This window comes from Bactrocera neohumeralis, chromosome 6 (genome assembly GCF_024586455.1).
Source record: "Bactrocera neohumeralis isolate Rockhampton chromosome 6, APGP_CSIRO_Bneo_wtdbg2-racon-allhic-juicebox.fasta_v2, whole genome shotgun sequence".
Lineage (NCBI taxonomy): Eukaryota > Metazoa > Arthropoda > Insecta > Diptera > Tephritidae > Bactrocera > Bactrocera neohumeralis.
In genome coordinates, this window is record NC_065923.1 from 38,679,341 (window position 1) to 38,700,907 (window position 21,567).

The window sequence follows — 21,567 nt, forward strand, 5'->3', positions numbered from 1 at the left end:
AATAGTTCATCTTCAACGATGGAAGGGGTATAATTGCAAAACAAAAATAATATTTAAATATTCCAAAAAGACTACAATGTGCCCATTAACCAACCAATATGCCTATTAACCAACTAAGCTAAATAAAAATAGTTTTCCATACAAATTCAAATATTTGAAAACATTTTTATTGGATTGCTTCCATTACACTAGCTGCTTATATAAATCAGTATCCTTAATTTTTACAATTTCGCAGATATTAACTTTTTAAAATTTTGTAAAAAATACTTTATTTTTCTCTTTTCAGGTAAGTAATAATCATAAAAGACGACATCAGCCGAAATTTTTCAGAAAACAGTAGGTTTAAGTTATGTAAAAATATGAATCAAATTTGATATGAGACGATTGACTCACAAGAAGAATACAAGAAAAATCGTTTATGAATTCTTCAAAGATGTAAAATAAATTTTATTTACGAATCTCTTCACTAGGATTTTTAGAAAGCTTTTCGTTTATTGTCGAAATCAGTTTTAATTTTTTTGCTTCTTTGCAAGTTATGGAATACCTTGTCTCAAATACCAGCAAGAAAGTATCGAACAAATCTGATTATTATTGTATTGTTAATTCGATTCTAAGAGATTTTTACAAAAAGTATCGCGAACTTTTTCACGGGGTACTCAGTTCAATTTTTGATTGTTTTGTTGCCTTATGTTGGCACTCACATCCCTTACTTATGCTGACAATGTCGGTCATTTTAAATGTTTACCTAATTATTGACAGCTTTCTTTTGCTTGAACGCGTTTTGGTTCGTCTTCGATTTTTGTGACAAAATTTGCTCACTTTCCACTAAAGACAGCGTCGCGTTGACATTGCTTAGGTGATGTTGGACTGAGTTCGCGATGACCCAGATCTGCTCCAGAGGACAGAGGGACTCAATGATCCCAATGGAAGCCGCCGCATGAGCCAAGACCGAATAAAGCATACCAAGTTATGTCGAATGCTAACCGATTTCTTCGATTGCAGGGGCGTTATGCATCGTAGGTTTTTGCAAAAGCGTTGTACGATCAATACAGAATATCACCTGCAAGACCTTACCCCCTGTGGGTGATTGCTTTAAAGGGGACCCGTTCTCGAAACACTTTTAATAAGCACTTTTTGGGATAGCTTCTGCAAATTTTATTTTACCTCTTTCATAGAATGAAAACGGTTCCGCGGAGCGGCAATTTCAGTTTTGGCAACAAGAAGAAATCACTCGGAACAAATTCATGATCCATCAAACATTGAATATCGAAAAAAACTCTGAGCATCACTTTGATTTTTGAGCGGGTTGGGCGTTGTTTTTTTGTTGGCTTGTTTGCATGACAAATTCACAAAGCTATTCCTCATCGGCAGTTATAATGCTTTCCATGAATGAGGGATCGGAATTCACACGATCAAGAATGTCCAAAGAGACATGTCGACGGTACACTCTTTGAAAAAATATGCAGATTTATCGGGACGAGTCGAACAAGAATGCGTTTCATACCCAAAATATCCACCAAAATCATTCGAATGGACACCCGAGAGATGTCGAGCTTTCTTGCTATCTCTCTAATACTTGTCTGACAATTGTGATGCATATATCCTCCTTTCTTTAATATTTTCATCAGTTGAAAAGGTTGAAGGTCGTCCAGTACGAGGCATGCTTTCAACCAACGATCTCTCGATCGTCTTTGAAGGCTCTGTACCACTCGTAAGCTTGTGTTTTTGATAAAACAGAATCACCGTAAACTTTTTCCATAATTTGAAACAATTTTTCTCACAACGTGTACCAGTTGTTTATCGCTTCGCCCCTTTTTAAGCTATCGCTAATCGAAATAGTTTCTATATTTTGACATTGAACACGTACCTTTTAAAGTTTTCAATAGCATACAATTTAAATCATTTTTATATGACATTGTTTTCTAGTTGTTTAGCCGGAATTTCACTGAATTCGCCAACACAATAGGATAATATGATGTTTCGTACGAAAAGTACAGCGAATTTGCATGGAAAAGTAAAAATATGTGGAACGCTCCTTTAACATATCATAATCATATAGAACCTACGATTATGTTGTACATACATACAAGTACTACTATGTGTTAAAAGTTCTACGATATTTTCAATTCGCCTCTTGTTACCCTAAAACACTCTTTGTGTTCTTAAATCTTCGAAACGTTATTAAACCTCTTTTCTAATTGAATTACTTAGGATTATAATTTTCGGTGAGTTTCCATTATTATGGCCGACATGAATGTGGAATGTAGATAAGCACATAAAAAATACATACATACATACAAATTGCTTACATAAGCACCTGTTTTCTTGACAAGGAGTTTATGCTAATTTTGCTCGCAGCAATCTGTCATTAAATTCGGCGATTACCTCGTCACAGCGGTTGCTGTTATTTTTCCAATTTAAAAATCAATCAGCTTAACATTTTGAACATAAGCCCACACATCCACACACACTGCTTATATACATGACAGATATTGTTGGGGCGTAATTACGCACACCTTGATTCTTCAACAGCGCAATTGTGCGCACACAGGCACGAGCTTAAAAGCCCATTTGGTGTAGGTATTATGTTGAACGATACCCCTGAATGGCTGGTTCTTTATTCCAAGAAAAACTAAATGGGTGGTGAAATATCTTCCACTGTTCTTGCAATGAATTAAATATTGGAGAAGCTTTAATGCGACAAGTTTAAGTAACTTTATTGCAAAAACCGTTGTATTATAACAAATGAATTTAACTAGAACTGCCGTGGTAGAGGTTAATAGAGACACGCTGTCTATTACTCAGTGGCAAATGACTTACCGAAAGAATTCAAGGAGCTCGGGAAGCGTATGCAGATGATTTTGTTCTCATTCTAACAACATCTTCTTCGCGCAAATATCTCTGAGTGATTGGGGTGTGGGGCGGAGGCGCTGGAGAAGAGACGCAATGAGCTTTATCACGGATGGTCTGAGCTCAAGTGGAAGGTTGGAGAGGTAGTCTTCTGCACGGAGCTTTCTATAAACTCTTGTTTCAGACTGTCAGATGACTGTAGTGTTTTTCAAGCAGCAGTAGCATTCTTTAAGGTGGCAGCTGCTGCATTTCTACAAACGCGCGGCTTCTTTTAGAAGCATCCACTCCAGGGCTATCGGGATACTAAAGCTAGTCAAGTAGTGCATGACCTCACTAGCTGTAGTATCAAGCAACTTCCGTATTAATCTTGGCTGGGTAACAGCCCACAGCGGGATTGTCGAGCCGATTAGCTCGCAAGAAAGGGCATCCTTAGCCAAATCCCATCAGGCTGGGAACGAGCGATTGTCCCCTGTCTTCGTGTACTCGGGCGAGGGATCTATAGACGTCGTGCGATCTCAATAAGCGTTGGTCAGCGATAAGAACTAGGGGGGTTGCGAAAGTCTTTTGGTCCAGAGTAGAACATAAATAATCCATTGAACTACTATTTCTTAGTAATGTTCACATGACAGCAATGATATAATAGATGTCCCATCTAGACGCTGTTCAATTTGCACCCACGGGGGGATTTTGATGAACACAATTTGTTAAAGTTGCAGAGAGGAAGATGAGGTGAAAACATCTACATATGTACTTTCTTCTCCACTCTTCAGCTTTCGCCAGATTAAGTTTGAGGCGTCTTGGTTTCCGTACTTTCTAAGAACCCGGTGAATTAACAGGAATATATAATAGCCGATGCTTTGTAGATATCCGACGGTCTTTTTGATCCATCCCTAAAAAAATCAGCCTAATATGCATCCAAGAGTGATGATTCATCAAAAATGTGTAGAAATATTTCTACGGACTTGATTTCACGTATTCTCATGCCTTAAAGAAAAGGGCATATTTTTCTATTACAATAGTATCTAAGGAGAAAAGATAGAATAAAATAAATAATAATACAAACTCTTCCACCTGCCGGTGACACATTCAACTATAGTAAGGTTTCCGAATCACAAATTCGCAAGCAGAAGTGATACCATATTATACATAAAGTATACCTATATATGTATAGTAGTGTAACTTTATTAGATAAGCTTTTCCTCGCTCATTCTCTAGAAGTATTCACCGAGATCAACTGTTGAAAAAATAAATGTTTTCAATAACATCGAAGTTCGGCGCAGCTCGTTTGCACCAACGATGTAATATTAGCTAGTTGTCATAGGATAAATGTGTGGATATATTTATACATATATACCTCAATAGAATTTAGAAGGGACACATGTTTCGATACTTGGACGATTTTAGTTTCTAAAAGATGACGCCTATGCGACAACGTATTATTTCCCTAAAACGAAAGTACGTATAGCACATGTCAAGGTACACAAGCTTTCGAAAATTTTTTAACTAACCTTAAGAAACGTGGTTAGGTTAAGGTTAAAGTTATTAGTTTTGAAGATTGAAAAAAAAAAACGTTGGTATAAGTGTATTGGGGCAAAGGGGACTACATACTTTGAGAGAAACGATATAGATATTGAAGAATAAATTATAAATTTTAAAAGTGTGAATAAAATTATTTTTTTGGCCATAGTAATAGAGAGTTTTAGAAATGAGCTGCATATTTGTACATAATTATTTCATAAGAATTTTTATAAATCGTCCTAAATATGTAAACATACTTTCATACATTGGCTCAAATCGTCCCAAAATTAAGAGGATTAATTGAACAGGAATAAATTTGTATTTGCAAATGTACTTTTGTATGTATTTGTGTGCTGAACGCAATATGTGTTGGGTTGTAAACATACATACATATATGCATGTATAGGTACTCAGTTGCATGCGATAACACAGCGATGTATGTAAATATGCAAGCAATCACGGCAGTTCAAAACCTGTATAAACCAATATCAATTGTTTATTTTCGTAATCTCGATAAGCAAAATTGAAAACGTGACATGTGATTGACAATGCTAACATTATGGAATGAAAATTTAATTGCATAACAGTATGAGCTTTAATATGGAAGGCTAAATAAGATTTTCACTCAGCAAAAAAAAACAGCATATATTTGTATATATGTATTTTTATTTGCACACTTCCATAGATAGAAAATAAAATCAGGCGAAAGTAAAAGTTTTTGAAAAATATGGTTTTAAAAGGCTGCAGTTGGACCAAAATTGCGATAAAAGAAAGAAGTTTTTGTTTAAGGTATGACTGCAAAACATATTTACTTAACAAGGAGTTTAAACAGTTCCTTATTTAATTGAGATAACAGCTACCGAAGATCGAAACGGTATGGGATCTGGAAAAAGCAGATACGGACAGCTAATATTGGCTATTGCCAAAGTTTCAGCAAATATTTGTTGAATGAAATCATATCTTGAATTAAATCTTTCCAAATGGTACAAGTATTTTTCGACAACCGATAATTAGTTCTTGAGGACAGGGTAATCGAATTTTTAGTAACGTTTTCAGTTATGATTATCAACCATTTTAGAAATGTTGGCCTCAAAGCCTCAAATGATTTGGTTAAATTACTTTTCATATAATATATATACAAGGTTTGACAATTAAGTAATGAGACTGATTTTATTGCCGTGCTTGTGGTAAACCTGTGACCTTGAAATTCCCTTTCTCTTTTTCCGGCATCCCTCCCCTCTCCATTGATATATATACCATCGCTCTAGCTTATTTAGTTCGCCAGCTGCGTCAAGTTGAGTAGACGTGTGTTTGTAGTGCTCGTCACGAAAATGGAAAAACGAAATCAAGAGCAACGCGTCGCGATAAAACTTTGCGCCAGATTGGGCGAAACAGCTTCGGAAACGTACGCTAAAATTGTAAGAATGTATGGTGATAGTGCTCTTAGTCATGCCCAGGCTCACAATGGTTGTCTCCGCGCGCCCCCCGCCCGAAAAAAGCTCGCATGAGCAAGTCGAAGGTGAAAACGATGATTATTGCCTTTTTTGATAGCCGTGGAATCGTCCACAAAAAATTCGTTCCACCGGGGAAAACTGTGAATCAAGTCTACTATTGCCAAGTACTCGAAAGATTGCGAAAACGAGTCAACAGGGTGCGCCCAGACATCGCTCGTAACTGGATCCTTCATCACGACAACGCGCCGTGCCACACCGCCCCCAGCGTGTCCCAGTATTTGGCCTCTAAAGGGATCGCCGTGTTGACACAGCCGCCTTATTCGCCCGACATGTCACCCTGTGAATTTTTTTGTTTCCTAAAACAAACGGTAGTCAAAGGAACTCATTTTGAGTCGATTACGGACATCCAGGCGGCCGTGACGAGGGTACTCGCGGACATCCCAGTCGAAGCGTTCCAGAAATGTTACGATGCATGGAAAACGCGCTGGAATCGCTGTATAGCTGCCCAAGGGGACTACTTTGAAGGGGATGGCAGAGTTGTAGAATAATTTTCAAATATACGGTTTTTATGGAAACAGTCTCATTACATTCTTAATGTTAGTATTAAGGACTAAAATTTTCAGGGTATTTCTAAGGAAATTTCGTGACGGGACTTACAAAAAGTAATAGTTCAAAAAAAAACCCTAACATACATATGTATATTTTAAGACTATGATCCAACTAGTAATGACAAACGAATAATACTGTTGAACATTCATAGTATTTACTTTGCGTTATAATAGACATACCAAAAGATAGGAAGGGATATCTACGAACCTAGATATATCGGCTCGACGCTCTTTTCTGATTACTTCGGTAAACAGATCTCTGACAAATATTAGAAAATAGTTGTAGTTTTAGAAAATGTATCTATTCGCATGTCGATTTTCTTTCGAAGGTCTAAAGAACATTCCTTTATTTTAGGTACAAAAAAAGTAATAGACAATAAGAGTTCCCGCAATCGGCGTCTAGAGGCAGTTATCAGTTTTAGTAAGATATTGACAATTTATAGACTCGAGTGGGCATACTCTAAAGGCACTATTTATGCAAAGGTGTTTGATTTGTACAAATATATATATATGTATATTATAAATGCCGCTCGTACTATTTCGGCTGTAAATTTAATATCTCGGACTTTCATTGCCCGATCATTAAGAGGTTCGAATAGTAATTACCCGCCTGAAGAACTGATAAGGAGCATGCGTCAGCTTTTTTGTAGAATATGGTGGGATGAAAGCATGCCCGACGTTTGAAATTTAAGTGTGCTCTGCCCAATTCACAAAAAGGGAGGCCCCATAATCTGCCCCAATTACAATTGGATAAGCCTCCTCAACATTACATATAAGATTCTATTGAGCATACTGTGTGAAAGATTAAAACTCACCGTCCAATCAAAAGAAAGGAAGTGCGCCCAAATTGATAGTCTATGCAGACGACTTGGCTATATGTGACATGGAAAAACAATGTGGAAAAGAAGGTGAATGAGAGCAGTGATGCTCTCTACGCATGTAAGAAGTTGCTATAGTCAACATGGGGCCTGTCTTTATGCATGGGTGTTAGACAGCGGTACGAGTAGTTAGGCCAATCTTGCTTTACGGTGCTTTTGTGTGGTAGACCCCTTTCAGTAAAATCTCATCAAAAAAACCGTTGGAGCGAATACAATGACTCGCAGCTTTTTGCATAACGGGAGCACTATGAATCGCCCCAACGGCTGCATTAGAAAGATCACTCAACCTACCACCTATTGACATTGCGGTAAAAACGAAATCAGCTGAATTTTCCACAATAATCTTCAGACATAGCATGATGGACAGAGGATCGGAGGATGAAATAGATAACATACCCTCACTGTTTAACTGCGAAAGGCGGTTTCAAGACACGCTAAAAGAGGGTAGGTGGCATAGGAACACGCGGCCCACAACTTTCAACTTGCCATATACACAGAGGAATTAAAAGTGGCTGCTGGAGTGCGATTTTTTGCATGGATGCTTGGCAATCCTCCAAACAGCCGAAATGTGTAGTATCCTATAACCAGGCAGAAGTCGTTGCTGTCAGGAAAGCTGCTGAGATAGCTAATAAGGCAGGAAATGAAATGAAGGCGTTCCGGGTAATGAAATATCTGATGAGATTGCCAAAAGTGCAATCCGCTGGACTAACGAACCGGTTCAGCAAACTATTCTATCTTTTAAGTTGGATCAAACTGCACAAAGTGTGCTAAATGTTACTAAAATCGGTTCAGTAGCTTAGGAGTTTATCTCGGACAAAGTCTTGCACTACATATGTATATCATATGGTTTAATAAAAAAGTATAACTTTCCGATTTAACTTCTATTTAAATAAAATATCTGAGTAATTGGTTGCATGGGAGATATATGTATGTGTAGTTGTCCGATTTTTTTTATTTTCACTGTCATTGTTAAGCTTGTTTTGAAGGATAATTCTGCAAAATTACATTTCCTAGCATTTTGAATCACGGCATTATACGGGAAAATAAAAAATCTGAATAATACATTGTTCGAGAGATATATGTTATAATTGTTCGATCTGGTCCATTCCGATAAATGATGAATAGAATGTCAAAATGTATTTGTGCAGTAAATTTCTTTGAGATATCCCAAAAACTGAGAAATATATTTTTATAATCCCTAAAAGCTAAACTTCACTTCAAAAATCGCTTGCTAAAAGCCGGTGTTAGACCCATAGCTTCTTAGGCAAAGTAGTTCAGAATGACCTCCCGAACGTTTTTCGCTTGCGTGATTTTGCAGTTTTTTGGCTCCCTTAAATCGACTCGCTCTAATTTGATTATGTAGAAATATTTATATGTCTTTGATGAATCACTGCAACTTTATAGTTTATTTTTCGACGGAGCAATCGTCAAGTATGGTTTACCAGCAACTTTTGTCTCCCTCCGATTCCCCTAAGCTTATTCAACAACCACAAACCACTATTCAGGAGGTTCACGAACTATGACATCATGATCTCTGCGTTATTCATGTGCTGCGTGCTAAATTTTTGGGGTTCGGTAAGGAATGCACTCCACAGCCGCCACAATGTCGCGACGGCGAGGAAGTTGATGCTGGTGACAACAATATTGTTCTACATTCACCGTCGTATACACGCTCGATTTCATTGGAGTACAAGTGATATGTTTAAATAACATCAATTCAAAGTACATAAATGGACTGTTTATAAATGTCAATAAATTTGTTTTGTACACAATTACAATGCTATTTGGATGTAGTACACTACCAATTTTCTTAAAAGTTTTCTGAATTTTCTTATTTTTCAATTTATTTGCAAAAGCGCCAACAAATTTTTTGTACTTTAACTTTAACTTACTTGGATAGAATATTGGATTGAATTGAGTGGTAACCAGATGTTATGTAATTATTAATTTTAAATGTGTTAGTCATGTTAAGCGTTCATGGAAGCGTTCGAAAAATAATACCAACATGTTGACAGCGTTTTAACTTGTTCCAATTATATCGCTACATGGTCACAAAGCAACAACCACTGTAACAATAATAACAAAGTCAGTAACGATGACGCAGCGAATGATGTCCTTGTAATACACCAATCAACAATTTAAATATTTAAAATGCGTTAGGATATTTTTACTCATTGGAATGAAATGCTGCTGAAAATGTTTCCTACATATGACTGTTTAGTAAACCTGCAGGGAATATATGCAGTAATATTGGATAGTACGTAAATGTGTAACAATAAAATGGAGAAAAAAGCCAAGTAATTATAAATCGACTCTATACCATATACAGTGCGTACAAAAAATATCGTTTTTGTTTTTCAAAGTGCAGGTAGTGTTTATTGGAAAACGTATTGTAATTATAGAAAATACATTGTTCTTGTTAAAGCTGAAGTTTATTCAATAATTGATCCAAAACCGCGCATTATCTGTTATAGCCTGGTATAGTGTGGTTTTCTTGTTTCCATTGGGTACACAATTTGCTTTTATACATATTTCGGATTATTACTTTTGGGCAATGTCTAATCATGGTTAGTTTTGCATGTAAAAAACCCGAACACATGAGCAGAAAAGCACCGTTTGGTGGTGCTTAACACACCATTTAATAAATGCTTGTTAGTCAATTACGTCTCAATATTAAAGTTGACTCATCTGTAAATATTGCATTGCTCCAATCTTGGTTGATGATTTTCTGCGCAGAAAGCAGTACTGATTACAGAACCGTTACGTTTGATGCCACATCTCAGAAATTGTAAATAAAACGAAAAATATTTAATTATTCATCAATATTTATTTGTAGTCTTCAAATCAATCCCCACCAGATGTGTTATACTTATGCCAACGATTTTTCCAGTCTTCGAAACACTTTTCATAAGTATTTTTAGGGATGACCTTCAGCTCCTTCAGCGAATTTCGTTTTATCCTTTCGATCGATCGAAAACGGGTTCAATTTTAGGAAAAAAAAATCACGCCGAGCCAAATATGGTGAATATCGTGGTTGATCGATGGTATTCATTGCACTCTTGGCTTTAAATTGGGTTACAATCGTGGCTTGATGCGATGGTGCATTATCATTGTGTAAAATCCATTAATTGTTCTTCCACAATTCCGGCCGTTTTCGTGGGATGTTCTCACGAAAATGTCGAACCTTCTTACCATTTCTATAGCACTTTTCTTACGATTTTCAAGCACCATATCCTTCATCTTATAATTTCCAATATTTTCATCAAAAAGACCTTTTATGAAGGAGTCGATTTCATATCCAAAATATCCACCATAATCATGTCGCGAGAGATCTAGAACAAGGTATGTCCTTCAACGATCTTCGACCGTTTCAACGTATATCGACCGGTTTTGTACCACTCGTTGTCTTGTGTTTTTAATAAAACTGAATCACCATAAGCTTTTTCCACCATTGATTACGATTTCTCATACGAAATTTGGTAAGAAATACAAAATTTTAGACATATTTTTTGTTCGATATTTTTGTTCATTGAAGAAATCGCAACGCACTACTGAGATATACCTATTTACGCAGCTGCTGTAAACAAAATAATTAAAGATAGTCCTACCAATTTAGCAAAATATTTTTTTGAAATATCATTCACCCGGGGAATTTATTTTTTGTCACAATGTATAATACATTTTTAAACATAATTTGTTTAGCTTATCTTTTTGTAATATTCCATTTCCCCACTTTTTAGATGTCACGCGATTCCTTGCTTTTCCTGTACTTTTATTTACGTTTCAACGGCAATTCATATATAAATACTGATGAAGTTTTTTAATAGTTCATTTGGGATGTGTGTTAAATGTAAAAAGAATTTCAAAATCTTCCTTGATGGCGGAAAGAAAAAACCTTTTTTATTCAACGGCACGACGCGACACAATAGAAAGATCTGTTAAAAAAAACTGATCGATATTTTACGCGTATATTTTTTTATCTCAAAGTGAATTTGTGTTAAATTGCAAAAAGAATTTCAAACAGTTTTCCGAATTGATGGCGGAAAGAAAAAACCTTATTTTTGAACGCACTACATACAAGGTCTGTCGCAAAAGAAATAGGTAAAAATCACAGGAGATCTGTGAGTGATTAATGGTTAATATGGAGTCTTTTGTCAAAAAATCAGTGACAACCGTCGACCGATGACACGGCGCATTATCGTCGCCAGGACCCTGCCTCACGGTATTGTGGTCGAGCACGACGAATGCGTGACAAAATACGCTTCATAACACCAAGGTAAAGCACAGCATTAATCGTTTGGCCAGGTGGGACGAACTCTCGGTGTACAATACCCTCGGAATCGTAAAAACAAATCAGCATTGTCTTTATTTTTGACTTCTGAAGACGATCGACTTCTGATCGTCACAGAGGTCCTCACGACCTTCTTGGAATCGCTTAAACCACTGATCACTGTTCACCATTAACTTTTTTCATCATTTAAAATGTTTCAGTAAACGTTTTCCCAAGTTTAAAACAAAATTTAATATTTGCTCTTTGTTCAAATGCATTTTATGACGGATGACCAAAAGCTGCTGTCACTTTTTGATCGATAACATCGATTGTAGTTATCCAATTGCCTTAAAATTTTTACAAAATGTCAACAAGAGATGAAACTTTTTATTTCATATACCCACTAATAGGTGGCGCCACCAGAAACAGTTATATTTAAAAAGTTCTGTTTCTTTTGCGACAGACCTTGTACAATAAATTCGAATTCGTTACACCATTTAGAACTCAAAACTACTGGAGTGATGATGATATGTTTCTGCAATAAATTTTTGCAATATCTGAAAAATTCTGAAATTTTTGAAATAATCTGTCTTAGCTATAACAAAAGGGATCTTTACAAATCAATCCACTATAAATGCGGCGTTTTATTACACTTCATGCTTATCAAACACACCTAGGTACTGGAAGACAAATTCAAAAGTGACGAAGTTCGCATTCCGAGTATTCCGATTAGACTTAAATTTTCAAATTCGTGTTGTATTTACCATGCCGATTAGCAAACCCCGAAGCCTTTTTTAACTTTATTTGTTACATATGAACTTAGCAGCAATTAACTCCCAAGAGCAGATCCTTACACAAGCAAATAGTTAAAATACACGATAAATAACTCTAGATCATACGTTGTTCCGGAAGAACTTATAAGTTACCGCAGAGGAATTGTTTATTAATATCTATAAGTACTACTTGTAATACTAAGAGTTCATCTCACTATGCTGCGAAAGTAGATGAATATTGGTATTAAATTTTTTGAAGAAAGTGAAGAATTTACCTTCAACACAACTCCTTTTTTGAGGTGATAAGTCAGTTTGAGAAATTTAATAATATAATATGATAATATTACAGACATTTTCGCCATTAACCACTTTGGGAAGGCAGAAAAGAATGAATTTAGCATCTAAGTTACTCAAATACAATAGTATTTGTGGAAAAAAAGAATAAGATAATCTAATTTAATGACGACTCCTTTAAATATGTCTTCAACTCAAACTACAAGCTTCCAGTAGCTTAGAAAACAAGGAACTAAATTTACAATCAGTTCCTCTGGTTCAAAGGGAATGTATGTATATTAAAAGACAAAGAAGCGAATTGGGATCTTATATGTTTAAAAACGAAGCCGTAATATCAGAGTTAAAGTAAAATCTTATTATTAAACAAATTATTCTGTAGTAACCTATCAAGCAGTCAATAACTATACTCTCTATCGGTAACTTGGTTAATATCATCTGGGTATCCAGTCGTATAGGCATAGAAGGATACGAAAACGAAGACGACGCGCGGGGACAGCTGGGAACACAATTCCCCTAAGCTGCCAGGGTTCATTCAGCTTCTTCAATGGTTTTTTGAAGCAATGTACCCCAGATGAATACCTCACGTCTTGGAACAAAAGCAACATAAAGCATACCAAAAGGTTATTTTAGGATAGTGTTGATGGTGGAGCGACTAAAAAGCTCCTAGTTCTAAGAAAAAAGGAACTTCGTAATATTTTAGTACTCCTACACAGGACATCTACCCTTAAGAGCCCACCTTCAGATATTTGGAAAAGTGGTTGTGGCAGAATGTAGAACATGCGCGGAGGATGATGAGATGCTGGAGTAATATCTCTGCAAATGTCCAGCCTTCAGGTGGCTGAGACAGGATAAGTTCCACAGCTGTCAGTGCGCCAACTTAAGATACATGGGGCAGCTGGGGGTGAAAAATTACGTCTTTTACCAAATCCGCTGAGCTGCTAGATAAGGCCGGGTAAGACTGGTTACCTCGGGCGCACACACGGTCTGCTTTTTGGCGCTTCTGCGCCTCTCTCTCCAAACAACCAACTAGCCAAACAAATTTGACTAAATTCTACGCAAACATCCAAAAATTTTACTAATAAATTAGCCAACTTATTTTCATTGTTATTAACTACCCCTAACTCTGCTAACTAATAGATGCATACTAAACTTCAGCTCATCATATTTTAACGACACTGTACTCATCCGTCCATTTTGTATGTGTGTATGTGCGTATGTATGTATGTTTTAAATGGCATTGATGTTGCTTTTGTAACTGTTGCGTCGTTACCTTCTATTCGTCCTCCACACCGTTTTAGTGCTCGCCATGTTCTCGTTGATGCTCCTGCAATTGCTATTATCTTTTATTGTTGTTGTTGATGTCGCCATAAATGCTGTTAGCTATCACGATGTCGCAGCAGTGCCAACATCGATGATGATGTTGATGTTTGCGCCAACATTTCGCAACCTAACAATGTGGCACGCAAATGTGTGTGCTGTGCAAATTCCTCCTCCACATTAATGTGTGTGTATGTGTGTCCATGTTTTCGACACCTAACAGCGTACATGCGGCGCTGTTTAATTGCATTCAAATTGACAAGTTATACACGGAATTTCGTGAGCGTATATGTATGCGCTTGAGGGTGGACACATACCATATGCATCCTACAGTAAAAGCAAGTAGTTATGTACTACTTTATAACTAGTATAAACCTCGGATCTAATGTCAAATGAAAGAGTTTTCCGTACATGGATTTCAGTTTGATCGGTTCGTTATATGGCAGCTATATGCTATGGGAGTCCGATCTGTACAATTTCTTAGGAGATAGTAGCGATGCCTTGGTTAGTAATCTATATAAAATTTCATGATGATTTACCTTGATAAATGAGATTGTTTTCCATACAAAGACTTGTGTTTGATCGTTCAGTTTATATGACGGCTTTAATATAGTAGTAGTCCGATTTGGAAAATTTTTGCAAATTTTATAGTGTTGTGTTGGAGAATAATCCTTGTTAAACCTTGTGAAGATATTAGATTAAATACAAAAAACTTGTTTTGATTTCAGTTTGTACAAACTTGATTTTAAAAAATAAGCAGCTTTTTGATGAAAAACAGAGAATAAGGCTAAATAGACCTAGCTCATTACACTGATCGTTTATATAAGAGGTCAATAGAAAAGTCTCCGACCTGGCACACAGATAGCGATACTGGAATGAAATCTATGATTTTTAGTTAGCCCTAACCTTCAGGAGGTGCGCGTGTATATGGGATAGCTTTCGCATCATTAGTTTTTGAATTATATCATTTTGAGTGAAGCAACGTTTGTTATTGTGAAAAAACTGATAAAATGGAATTTCGCTTGTTGATAAAACATTGTTTTTTGAAGGAATACAGTTGAATCAAAACTAGGCTTGATAATAAAATTCAGTTGAAGTTGTTGGAGGTAGCAGACACTCTAAGATATCAACAGAAAGTGTACATCATATCATTCAGGAAGATTTGGGTATGAGAAAGATCTGTACAAAGTGGGTGCCGCGCGAGCTTACTTTTGATCAAAAACTGTTGTAGTGTCTGGCAATATTCAAGTGTAATAAACCTGAGTTTTTGAATGGATATGTGGCAGTGGATGAAACAGGGCTCCACCATTTCACTCCGAAGTCCAATCGACAGTCATCTGAGTGGACTGTGCACGATGAACCCGCTCTAAAGCGTGGTAAACGCAACAGTCGGCTGGCAATGTTATGGCGCCTGTATTTTGGAATGCGCATAGAATAATTTTTATTAACTACTTTGAAAAAGGAGGGACTATCAACATCGCCGAAAAACGGCCGCATTTGAGGAACAAGAAAGTGCTGTGTCACCAAGACAATGCACCAAGTCATAAGTTAGTAAAAACGATGACTAAAATCAATCAATTGATATTCGAATCGCCTCCGCATCCACCGTATTTTCAAGATCTGGCCTCCAGCGACCATTTCCTGTTCTCAGATCTGAAAAGAGTTCGCGCTGGGATGAAAGTTTTGTCGAATGAAGAGGTGACCGCCGAAACTCAGGGTTATTTTGAAGCAAAGGAGAAATCGTACTACAAAAATGGATTTGAAAAATTGGATAGACGGTATAATCAGTGTATAACCCTTGAAGGAAACTGTGTTGTATAAAAGAAAAAGAATTTTGCCTAAAAAATATGTGTTTACTACGGTAAGTCGGGGACTTTTCAATTGAGCTGTTATGTATATTTAGGGTCTCCGACGTTACCTTTTGGGTGTTACAAACAACCTAAAAGACCTTGTTTAGTGCATAAATATAACACAAACTTATAATAAACAGTAAAAACTTAAGATAGGGAAAATTCTAATTTGTACTAAAAGTTGCGTGAGAACTAACATAATGCTGACTTTTTCCTAACTATATCAATTTACGCCATGCAAAAGACCTATACATCCCTTCACATTGGATGATTTTTCCTGCTATTATTGGGCATTTGATGTTCCGATGAGCACGTTGTGAGAGAACAAAGAACGTGGGGCAGATTCTTATTGTATACATAAAACATCTGTTTTAGGCTGTTTCTGTGTCGGTATATGCTGTATGAATATTTTCAGTTTGAGGATTGTTAGAAAACTAAACGAGCTTGTCAGTGAGATCTGTTGCAAGTATCGACCCATTTATCATTTTCTTTCTTTCAGAGGTTTTAATAGTGTGTGTGTGTGTGTCTACTATAAAAATTGTCTTCAATTCTATTGGTTTCTTGGCCGCAGCTTTCCTAACCAGTTGGCTACTCTATCATTCAATATAGGGGCAAATAGCTTCGCTACTGAGAATTTACTTGTGCAAGTGTTTGTGCAAGTAATTGTATTTTACTGCTCAAGTGTTAGTGTCACTCTGAATTCTGCAGGATATGATTCAGTACGATTCCGTCTAACAGCGCTGCATACCATTTGTTAGTAATTGGCGCTCGACATAATGTTCGAAGATGTAACGAAACTGCAATTGTGAAAAATAAATCTCGGTTATATATTTTTAAGTTATATCATTATTGGCACACACTATGTTACTGTATAATTTTTTTGCGCGTTATTGTTAAATCTTGAGTTAAAATTGAGATATCATGGTGAAACTTTAGACATATGTTCCTGCAGGGGTTCCAAGGGAAAGTGGAAGATTAAGACGTCCACGAAATGCTACTAAATGAAAACTTATAAAGTGCTATAACTGAGCTATATAATATGATTAGAACCTTTATTAAGTACAACAATCGCAGGTAAGGGCATCTGTGGGTTGAAAAATGTTTAGAAAGTGGGCCACCCCATGAATAAGTTTAATATTTACATATCTCCTAAACCTCTTAAGTTAAATCGATCAAATTTGCTCAAGAAAAATATTTTCTGTATATCCTCCGAATGAAATGGAAACAGGTGTGTTATTTTACGGAAAATAGTGATCAATTCCCAATATAATTGAAATTCCGGAAGTGTCTTTTCCTGATAATAATTCTTCTTCTTCTTAATTGGCGTAGACACCGCTTACGCGATTATAGCCGAGTTAACAACAGCGCGCCAGTCGTTTCTTCTTTTCGCTACGTGGCGCCAATTGGATATTCCAAGCGTAGCCAGGTCCTTCTCCACCTGGTCCTTCCAACGAAGTGGAGGTCTTCCTCTTCCTCTGCTTCCCCCGGCGGGTACAGCGTCGAATACTTTCAGAGCTGGAGTGTTTTCATCCATTCGGACAACATGACCTAGCCGGCGTAGCCGTTGTCTTTTAATTCGCTGAACTATGTCAATGTCGTCGTATATTTCAGACAGCTCATTGTTACATCGAATAGGATATTTGCCGTGGCCAACGCGTAAAGGACCATAAATCCTTCGCAGAACCTTTCTCTCGAAAACTCGCAACGTCGACTCATCAGTTTTTGTTATCTTCCAAGCCTCTGCACCATATAGCAGTATGGGAATTATGAGTGACATCGAGAGAGAACTTTACTTCTCAATAGCCTACTCAGTCCGAAGTATCACCTGTTGCTAAGAGTTATCCTGCGTTGGATTTGCAGGCTGACATTGTTGGTGGTGTTTATTCTGGTTCCAAGATAGACGAAATTATCTACGACTTCAAAATTATGACTGTCAACAGTGACGTGAGAGCCAAGTCGCGAGTGCGACGACTTTTTGTTTAATGACAGGAGATATTTCGTCTTGCCCTCATTCACTGCCAGACCCATTTGCTTTGCTTCCTTGTTCAGCCTGGAGCAAGCAGAACTAACGGCGCGGGTGTTGAGGCCGATGATATCAATATCACTTTGGTTGAATTTAAACTAAATTTATTTCATTTGATTATTTTATTACAAATATTATGATGAGGCTAAGTCGACCTACGACCTTCTATAATATAATTTAATTAAATACCAAAAAGATAGTAATCTTTTCATGCTTTCGTCAAATAATGAAAGTTGATTTATTTCGCAACTTTCCTTAATATGAAGTTTTGCCAACAATTGAAAGTATTTGCCCGGCTTTGATCCTTACGAGCGTGTAAAATATTTGGTTACACTTACTTATTATTTTTATTTAATTTTTAATACGCATTGTAATTTCCTTTTATAAATTAATAATGCTAACACGGTAAAATCCTAGAAATTTTGCAAAAAATTCTACAATTAACACATCCATAATTTAATATGTCATAAATCATTCCGAAAAGCGACGTTAATCTAAATATCAATCACCATAGGAGCAGCAAGGCAACGTAATACTTTTACAGTGATATCATAATCTGCGCATGCACATGCTTACATAAATACCAAATACCTATATACATACATGTAATATATACACATGCAATTTTCCACAATGATAAGCTGATTTAAAACCATGGCGAACAATGTGGTAATGCAATCAGATTGATTTGAAAATTCATTGACTGTTATTGGCCTCTTATGTGAAATTTAATGCTTTGTAATCAATATAGGGCATGATTAGTTCAAAACAGGTTATGACAGCTTTCACTGTGATACATTTACATTTATTTAATACGTTTCAAATGGAAAAATATGTTTGTTGTGGGAAAGAGAGTTTTCAGATTTGGGAATGATAATTGTTTCTAGTATTTCTTGTTCATTATCAATATTAAGTATTCGTGAACCACTATTTGTTGATAAGATTGGTCCACGAAAAATTAATTTCATCTCGAACAACCAATTTTTAACTGATTGGGAACGTAATCTATAGTACCGCCTTTAAACTAGCCTTAATTTGTAATATTTTTGAGCCTAGTATAAATTTTATTTTCACAAAGAATTTCCAAACTGACACGAGGGGTGCAGTTAGAAATCGTACGGAATTAGCTTAGTCATGGAAGGCAAGATAGGTTTTTAAACGCTGAGATCTAAAACTGTTCGGCTACATAAGTAAAAAGTTTAGTAGCACAGATTTTCAAATTACGTTATAATTAATTTTGACGATGTTATTTGTTAAGAGAAGCAATAAAATCTTTTTAATGAACATTAAAATCATGACATATGCGGCGGTAATAGTCTTAACTGCCTCGAAAAGCGAGCCGGGATATTAAATTTACCTTTGAGACAAGAGTATATAACTGCAAACTATTTAATGTAATAGGTTTTCACAAAGAATGTGCTAATTGTTCAGTTGCTCAATGGTTAGAATTAGATAGTTTTAAAAAACATCTTGTACGGAAGAAAACTTAACATAAAATTCCGTTGATAATGCTTTAAGGAGAAAAGTAAAGATTTTTTAGAACGGACACAAACTGCTCAGAATGTAAAACATCGAGTAATAAGCAATAATTCAAGCAATTTCTTCAAAATATCCTTAAATCTGACTAATTTAGATAAACATACAGATATAATATAATAGCTGTCTTCGATTCGCCAAGCATTACTCTCCAACGAATCGAAAAAGCTATTCATTGCTCAGTTGCTCACTTTGTAGTGTTTTATGAGTATGATTAGATAATTTTAAATTGTCTCAAACATCTCGAATATAAAAAAACGCTCGAGCGCAAAAATCTCACAAACCATAAAAAAGCATAAAACTGTCCAATATTGTATTGCTGCTGATGATCCATGTGTAAATACTAAGCAACTGGGACAGCTGCCAGATGGATTGAGGTTGGATTGAGGAAAATTACAGAGCAGTATGTAATAACGAATAAGTAGTTACATTACCAGGAACGTATTTGTGTATTAAAAAGAATAATAAGAATATATGTATGTATATAATTAGAGAAAGCAATATTTGAAGAGCAGAAAGTATATTTTCGTTTGGCTGAGCTATGAATTAAATAAATTTATACAAATATGGTTGGAGTAGATCTGGAAAAAGATATGATTATGTCTGGTTATTTATATAAATGGGAATTGGTATAGGAAGAGAGATTGTATAGTTGCGGATGTTAAAAGGGAATATTAGGAATGGTTTTGTGGAGTATAAAGTAAACAGTAATGCAAAAAAAAAACTTACCGCAGTCTCCATCTTCAATTCACAACAGCTGTGGCACGAGGAAGAGGCCACTGAAAACTCGTTGGATCCAAACAAGCAGACAGTGGGTTTGCGTATCATATTGCATGCGCAGCCAACGGTTTACTAGATTGTTGGACAGCAATAATGCTCTTGATGAATGAAGAAACTTCAGCTGCATCCCTTTTGTGACCACTTCTCGACTTATTTTTTGAAAAAGATTCAGATCTTTTGAAACGAGTTTAAGTAATAATTATTTTTAATAATTGGGAATTTACCCATTTTTGGCACAAAGACATGTTGCCATCACAGAAATGTTATCCCCGAATTTCAATACCAGACCACAGAAATCACCACTAGGGTCCAAAACTTTCAACCCTTGACAAGTTTCACTTCGATTTCGAATATTTTGGGTGTATGACAAAATACCTTGAGGGTGATATTGTACAATTTTTCTTAATCTGATAAGTTCACCGACTTTTGATTTTTATGTTGTAAACTGCAGGAATCAGATGGAACTTAAAAGTGTGTTAAAGTGTGTGGCTAAGAGGTTTTGATTCACCTGTCTTATAGCACAGATCTTGCTCCTTCTGTCTACCTTTTATCCCGGAGGATATAGAACGCCCTCATTGGAATACGGTTCATAACGGAACAGGGTATCAAAAATTACCTTGATTTAATCAGGGCAGCTAAACCGATGCAGTTCTTTGTGATTGAGGCCACAAATTACCAGAAAGATGATAATACGTTATACTTAGCTTCAGGGGGACTATACTTTCAATAATACTATTATACGTCTTTTTCTTAAAGAAACCTTAAAATTTTGAACAAAAACCGCACGAATATAGTTATAGACCCGATACAAAACTGAAATTTATGGAAATATGGTAACAATATGGACCAAAGACATAAGCCTTTGAAAATAGTAAAACGTTAAGTATATCTATACAATGTTAATGTGTTGTTAAAAAAAATCTAAAACTTTGATCTCAAAATTTTTGCGAAAAATTCAAATATTTAAGTTTTTGGGTTTTTTATTTTCATCTCGTAAAAAGAATTTTGAAGTGAACTTACCTACTTATGTCGCAAATACACTGTAGTTTTTTTGTTTGAAATATTGAGGAGGCTTCTTCGGCTAGTTTCAATCGAAAATTTTCATCTCAGAATTTTAGATTTTTTTAAAGTTGGCCTTTTTGTTGTATTCATAACTGTATATAACAAGCTTTGGTATTATATTGAGCACTATATAGTAATTTTTATTCGTACTAATTGTTGGGTGTTTTAATTTAAATACCCAAAAATTATTATTTTGTCCAATCTGGCCATAATGCAAAATGTTATAAAAACGCTAATTTTGAAGCGCTCTGCACTCTCACACTGGAATAAGTTGGACATCACTTTATCCCTGACAGAACTACATATGACAGCGTACACACGTCCGGCACCATACTCAGCAGAGTATCGATACTC

The 21,567-nt window shown here is 36.0% G+C and overlaps 1 protein-coding gene across 1 annotated transcript in view; it reads left to right on the forward strand.

Moving 5' to 3' along the window:
• Positions 1-21,567, forward strand: part of LOC126761962 (tight junction-associated protein 1) — a 132,557-nt gene that overhangs the window by 95,287 nt on the left and 15,703 nt on the right. The gene's annotated exons all lie outside the window — the stretch shown is intronic.